We start from the raw sequence: 6,738 nt of genomic DNA on the forward strand, positions 1-6,738 counted from the left end.
ACAACCTTGCTACACGCAGCACTAGAATGAATCTCAAAGACATCGTGCTAAGTGAAAGAAGCCAGTCAAGGTGGCCGGGGTGGCTCAGTTGGTTGAGCATCCAACTTTCAACTTCAGCTCAGGTCATGATCCCAGGATCGTGGGATCGTGCTCTGCATCAGGCTCCATGCATAACATGGAGCCTACTTAAAATTATCTCTTTCTTTCCCCTGCCCCTCCTCCTGGCTCATGCTCTCTCTCTCTCTCTCTAAAATAAATGAAAAGAATTTTTAAAGAAAGAAGCCAGTCTCAAAGATTATATATGGTATGATTCCATTTATATTTTGAAAATACAAAATTATATACAAAGAGAACAATTCTGTGGCTATGTGGGGAGGGTCAGGACAAGGGAGGGTTTTTTGGCCTGATGGAACTGTTCTATATCCTAATTATGAAAATTTGAATCTATTTAAAACCCAAATAATTCTACATTTTTTTAAAAATTCATTTTACTGTAAAACAAAATGCAAGGTGGATCATGGACAGTCTGCAAACTGTACTAGGCCATGACAAAGTTAGTAGAAAAATTGGCAGTATTTAGAAATTTCTATAGCAACTTCTCTGTGTTACATTTGCTCTGACTATATTAAAATGCAATTTAAATCTAGCAATAAAATGTCATTTAAATTTAAATGAAGTTACAACCTAACACTAAACAGTTGGGGCTTGCCTTTTGTAGGTAATTGTTTTTTATTTCATTTTTCCAGGTTTTCTTTTTTGACCATTTTAGCCATTTTTAAGCATACAGTGCAATGTCATTAAGTACATTCACAGTGTTGTGCGACCATCACCACCATCCATCTCCAGAACTTTTTCATCTCCCCCAGCTGAAACTCTGCTTAAACAATAACTCTCATTCTTGGCCTTTCCTTTAATTCTTTATATTACATTTTATAAAGTATCTGTTAACAAGAGATTGGAAGTGAAACCAACCAATCAGTGCTTCAGCACAACTCCCTGGAGAAGCTCTGGGCCCAGCACACTACAGATGCTAAGAGTAGGCAGAAGACTGGAGAATTTGGAGACGAGGAAGGAGAAGTATTGGCTAGTGTCATTTATAAGCGGTCAATTACTCATCTTAAAGGGAACTGGGGAGGGTCTGCTATTTTTGCCACTGTCTGGCTTAGGCTGGCAGCTGAGTACAGCAATCATACCCTTTTGCAGCTACATTTAAATGTTAGGAGTTCGAGTTACCCAATGGTCTAAAATTGCAACTGATGACATTTCAGCAAATGCCAAAGTTCTTTCAGGGCACACGACAGGGTGGAAACATAGAACAGCCGTGGAGAAAGCCTGGAGAAAAGGAGAGAGCATCCAGCTTACATTTATTTCAGGGCCACTGATACACCGGGGACCCCAAAGCTCTCTATGGCCTTGCTCCACTTTGGGAAAGATGCTCACAGACCTGAGTCAAAGTGAGTAAGGGCAAGCAGACCTTCCTGATAGTTGAGACAATCTTGCTCTTGCATCAGATCTGAAGACAAAAGCAGGGATCTAAAATGTGACTTAGGGTATCAATGGAGGGACCATTCTTTGTTAGCCAAACTCTACTGAGATAGTTTACGTACACTCTCTCAGGCAATGTCAACATATGGGGTTTTTTTGTGTGTTTTTTTTTTTAGTTTTCACTCAGAAAAGATTTTATTCTAAGAATGATGCCATCAGGTAAAAATGAAAAGCAATGCAGTTGTGGCACAATGTTTAAAAATATCTATACATCTTTCCTCGTAGGACTGCAGTGTTTCCTATGTACCTGAGCATGGAACACGGAGCGCCCTTATAAGCTGCTCCTCATGGGGAATCTGATTCCTTGCAGGTCAACCTACTTTTCCTCATGTACTAATGAAATCGGCTTAAGCCTCAACTTTGTAGGATTAACAGAACACAAAGATGGAAAATAAAGAATCCAATTTCTACTTTCCTGTAATATGGTTATACCAAGTTCAGTCTTCACTGTATAAAAAATACATAGGAAAGTGCTGTATACATTCTTCACATGGAAAAAACAAAGTTAAAGCAGAGCTGACCTATGTCAGACCTGTATTTTAGTTCTGTGTTGACCACTGTGCCTCATGCTATGCATTTAAAAAAAAATTAAGACTTCGTTTTTTAGAGCAGATTAAGCTTACAACAAAATTGAGAGGAGATACAGAGATTTCACATTTCCTCCCACACCCACACATGCACAGCCTCCCCTGTGACCAACATCACTCACCAGAGTGATGTGTGTGTGTGTGTGTATGTATATATATATATATATATATAAACAAATGATGAACACATCATTATCACCCAAAGTCCATAGTTTGCCTTAGGGTTTACTCTTGATGTTGTACATTCTATGGGTTTAGACAAATGTATAATGGCACACATGTATCATTATAACATCATATAGAGTATTGTCACTGCCCCAGAAATCCTCTGTGCTCTTCCTACTTATCTGTCCTCCCCCGCCTATCCCTAGTAACCACTGATCTTTTTACTGTCTCCATTGTATAACAGAAGGTCATATAGTTAGAATCATACACCCTGTAGCCTTTTCAGATTGGCTTCTTTCACTTAGAAATATACATCTGAGTTTCTTTCATGGCTTTTCATGATTTTTGAGTGCTGAATAATAGTCCATTGTCTAAGTGTACCACAATTTATTTATCCATTCACCCATGGAAGGGCATCCTGATAGCTTCCAATTTTTGGCAATTGTGAATAAAGCTGCTATAAATTACTTTCCGCAGATTTTTTGTACAGTGTAAGTTTTCAGCTCCCTTGGGTAAGTATCAAGTCCTGTGATTGCTGAATCATGTGGGGAGTATGTTTAATTTGTAAGAAACTGCCAAGCTGTCTTTCAGAGTGTCTGCACCACTTTGCACTCCCACCAGCAATGGATGGGAGGTCCCTGTTGCTCCACATCCTCGTCAGTATTTGGTGATGTCAGTGTTCTGGATTTTGGCCATTCTAAAAGGTATGTAGGGGTGTTGCTTTAATTTGCATTTCCCTGATGACATCTTCCCATATGCTTATTTGCCATTTTGCCATCTGTATTTCTTCTTTGATGAGGTATCCGTTAAGATCTGTGGCTCATTTTTTTTTTAATTTTTTTCAACCTTTTTTATTTATTTTTGGGACAGAGAGAGACAGAGCATGAACGGGGGAGGGGCAGAGAGAGAGGGAGACACAGAATCGGAAACAGGCTCCAGGCTCTGAGCCATCAGCCCAGAGCCCGACGCGGGGCTCGAACTCACGGACCGCGAGATCGTGACCTGGCTGAAGTCGGACGCTTAACCGACTGCGCCACCCAGGCGCCCCCTGTGGCTCATTTTTTAATCAGCTGTTTTCTTATTGTTGAATTTTTAGAGAGTTCTTCATATATTTTGGATAACAGTCCTTTATCAGATATGTCTTTTTCACATATTTTCTCCCAGTCTGTGACCTGTCTTCTCATCCTCTTGACACTGTCTTTCCCAAAGAACCTTTTTATCTTAATGAAGTCCAGCCTATCAATCATTTCTTTCATGGACGATGTCTTTGGTGTCATATCTAAAAAGTCATTGCCACACCCAAGCTCATCTAGGTTTTCTCCTATATTACCTTCTAGGAGTTTCACATTTTATATTTGTATTTATATTGAGTTTAATTTTTGTGAGGGCTGTAAGTTCTGTGTCTGGATTCACTTTGTGCATGTGGATGTCTGGTTGTTCCAGCACCATTTGTTCAAGACACTATCTTCGCTCCATTGCATTGTCTTTATCAAATATCAGTTGACTATATTTATGGGGGTCTGCTTGTGGGCTCTCTATCCTGTTTCATTGGTTTATTTGTTTATTCTTTTACCAATACCACACAGTCTTAATTGCTATAGATTTATAGTACATCTTAAAGTCGGTAGCATCAGTCCTCCAGCTGTGTTCTTCTCCTTCAAAATTGTGTCAGCTATTCTGGGTCTTTTGCCTCTCCATATAAACTTTAGAATCAGTTTGTCAATATCCATAAAGTAACTTTCCGGGAAATTGGCTGGGATTGCACTGAATCTATAAATCAAGTTGGGAAGAACTGACATTTTGACAATATTGAGTCTTTCTATCCATGAACATAGAATAACTCTCCCTTAAGTTCATCTTTGAACTTTCATGCTTCAGAGTTTTGTAGATTTTATACATATTTTGATAGATTTATATCTAAGTATTTAATCGTGTTGGGTGCTTCACCTAGGGATGAATCCTTCTTTGGCTTCTCCAGCTTCTGGTGGCTATTGGCATTCTTTGGTTTCTTTGGCTTGTGGAGACTCTAGTCTCTGCTTCCATCTTCACATTGCATTCTCTGTGTGTCTCTTCTAAAAACACATTTCATTGGATTTTGGACCCACCCAGGTAATTCAGGATGATCTTATCTCAAATCCCTTAATTAAATCTGCAAAGACCCTCTTCCTAAATAAGTTCATATTCACAGGTTCCAGAGGTTTGGATGTGGACATGTGGTGGGTTTTTTTGTTTTTTGTTTGTTTGTTTGTTTGTTTGTTTTGAGGAGGGTGGGCAGAGGGACACCATTCAACCTGCTATAGTAATCTTGAAATTATTTCCAATTCTGAAGCTGGGGACCACAGTCGCTCTGAGAATTTTGAGAAACAGTGATTTTCATCCGCGGTTTCTACTCTTTTCCTGGTTGGTCACAGGGTGTCCTGTCGAAAGCCCAGTAGCATAGTATGGTGGCAAACCATGGCAGATAGGTGCTTCAAGTCAAACTGGACTTAGCTTTGGGTGAAAGACACAAAGCAGCAAGTATATCATTGTGGAGAAACTTCTCTATTGATTTACTTTAAAATATTTAGAATTTAGGTTTAACTCCAGGAATGGTTTCAACTTGGAACATGGGGAGTAAGGCTATGGAAACTCTAGGTACCAAAGTCAGACCTGTAGGTGGCAGCAGGGAGGCGTGGGGACCTCTACCAATCCTGCTAATGATGTTACTGAGGAACCTAAGAGAAAATCCCTAGCAGTCAAATATTTGAGTGGTTAAAGGGGATGCTTTCCTTTGCAAAGAGAACATTATGTGTTTTGATTAGGAGAGAGCTCCCATTTTAGGGACAGCATGACATGTGGAGCCTGAGAACCAGCAGACCTGAGTTCCTGCCAAGTCTCTACATAATGCACCACAAACACCATCCCTTCGCCCTTATCCGTGAAGGGCATCTCAGGGTTTCCAAGGTCAAATCCAACTTTGAGATTTCATGGATAATCAGAGGAGAATCACTGTTCATGCTGCTGATTCTGTGTCTGTCTTCCTTTCTCAGAGAAAAAGAGACTCAATGCATCCATAGCAGAAAACAGGCACCAGATGAAAACCCTTAGTTAAATAAGCCAACGGCCCCATCGAAAGACACCATACAGAACATAAAACAAAAACAGGGAGAAGGTATCTTTTTGTGATTTTGCTTGGCTTCCTCACGGCAGCGGGGTAGGAGACTATTATTTCCCATCTAGCTGTCTTTATAGTAGGAAATGGCTCCCAGACCACCACATCTCCCTCAGTGCTTCGAGAACCAGAAGTTACAAGACCTAAGCTACAAGGTTAAAAATCAAAAGGTCCTTTGTGAGTTCAGGAGACTTCCCTGAGAGGTCCAGCCACAGCTGGAGTGGGAAAAATACTAGCTTTGGGTCTAGTCAGTGGACAAAAGCGGACCCAATGCTTAAACTCAAACTAAGTTCCTTGTTGGAAAACATGAAATTGGCAGGGATTATTTGGAGGGAAAAGAGCAGGATTTACAGACACATATTTAAACTTACAAGTAAAAATATATATATATTTATCTATTACATATCTATATTTTATTAATACATTAAATATATTAAGTATTTAAAATATTAAATATTTTAATTAATATGGTAAAAATGTTTGATAAAATATTTTAATATATCAATATAATTATGGATTCATATAGCAAATAACATTTATTATATATTAACATATCTGTTTAAATCTAGAGCTCAAGAAAGCCCACAGATGTTTTTTAACATATAACTTGCCATGATCTGGGAATTCTAGTCCAGGGTCAGCTAAGGGAGACACTGTTTATACAGTGAGCCTAGTGAGAAATAGACTTGCTTACAATAAATTGTATTTCCTTAAATTACGTTTTATGATGAATCTTTTTACTTAAGGTAATTAGACCTTAGGAATTATTAGGCTTTGTTGTTCGATAGAGTGCTACGTTTTTATTGAAAAGTCACCACCGAGTGGCAACATAAGTCTTCAGACTCAGAAGGTTAGGTCATAGACAGGTGGCCCCCTAACTTTTCACCTGTCCAGTTCCCAGGAAGGCATAAACAGCTCTGCTCAGGTTAGTTCTGCGCACTCAGACCTGAAAGGGCAACACAAAGAACAAGGGACACATTAACTCTAAGCTCAGTGGCCAGAGTACCTGGGTTTGTATCCCAGCGCTGCCGCGCATCGGTTGGAGACCTTGGGCAAATTACTTCACCTCTCTGTTCATTCCATCACCTGTGAAATGGGTCATTTATAGATGGTGCCTAGTTGGTAAGGTTGTGAAGATTAAATCAGCTATCTAATTTCTATGCATTCACTGTTATTGTTATAATTATCACTACTACTATTGTTTGACACAAAGCAAGGACGACTCTTTTTTTAGAAATAGAAAGAAGATGTTTATTTCTCTCCCATCCACTCAAAACATGCCATCCATAG

Source organism: Prionailurus bengalensis, chromosome D4 (genome assembly GCF_016509475.1).
Source record: "Prionailurus bengalensis isolate Pbe53 chromosome D4, Fcat_Pben_1.1_paternal_pri, whole genome shotgun sequence".
Lineage (NCBI taxonomy): Eukaryota > Metazoa > Chordata > Mammalia > Carnivora > Felidae > Prionailurus > Prionailurus bengalensis.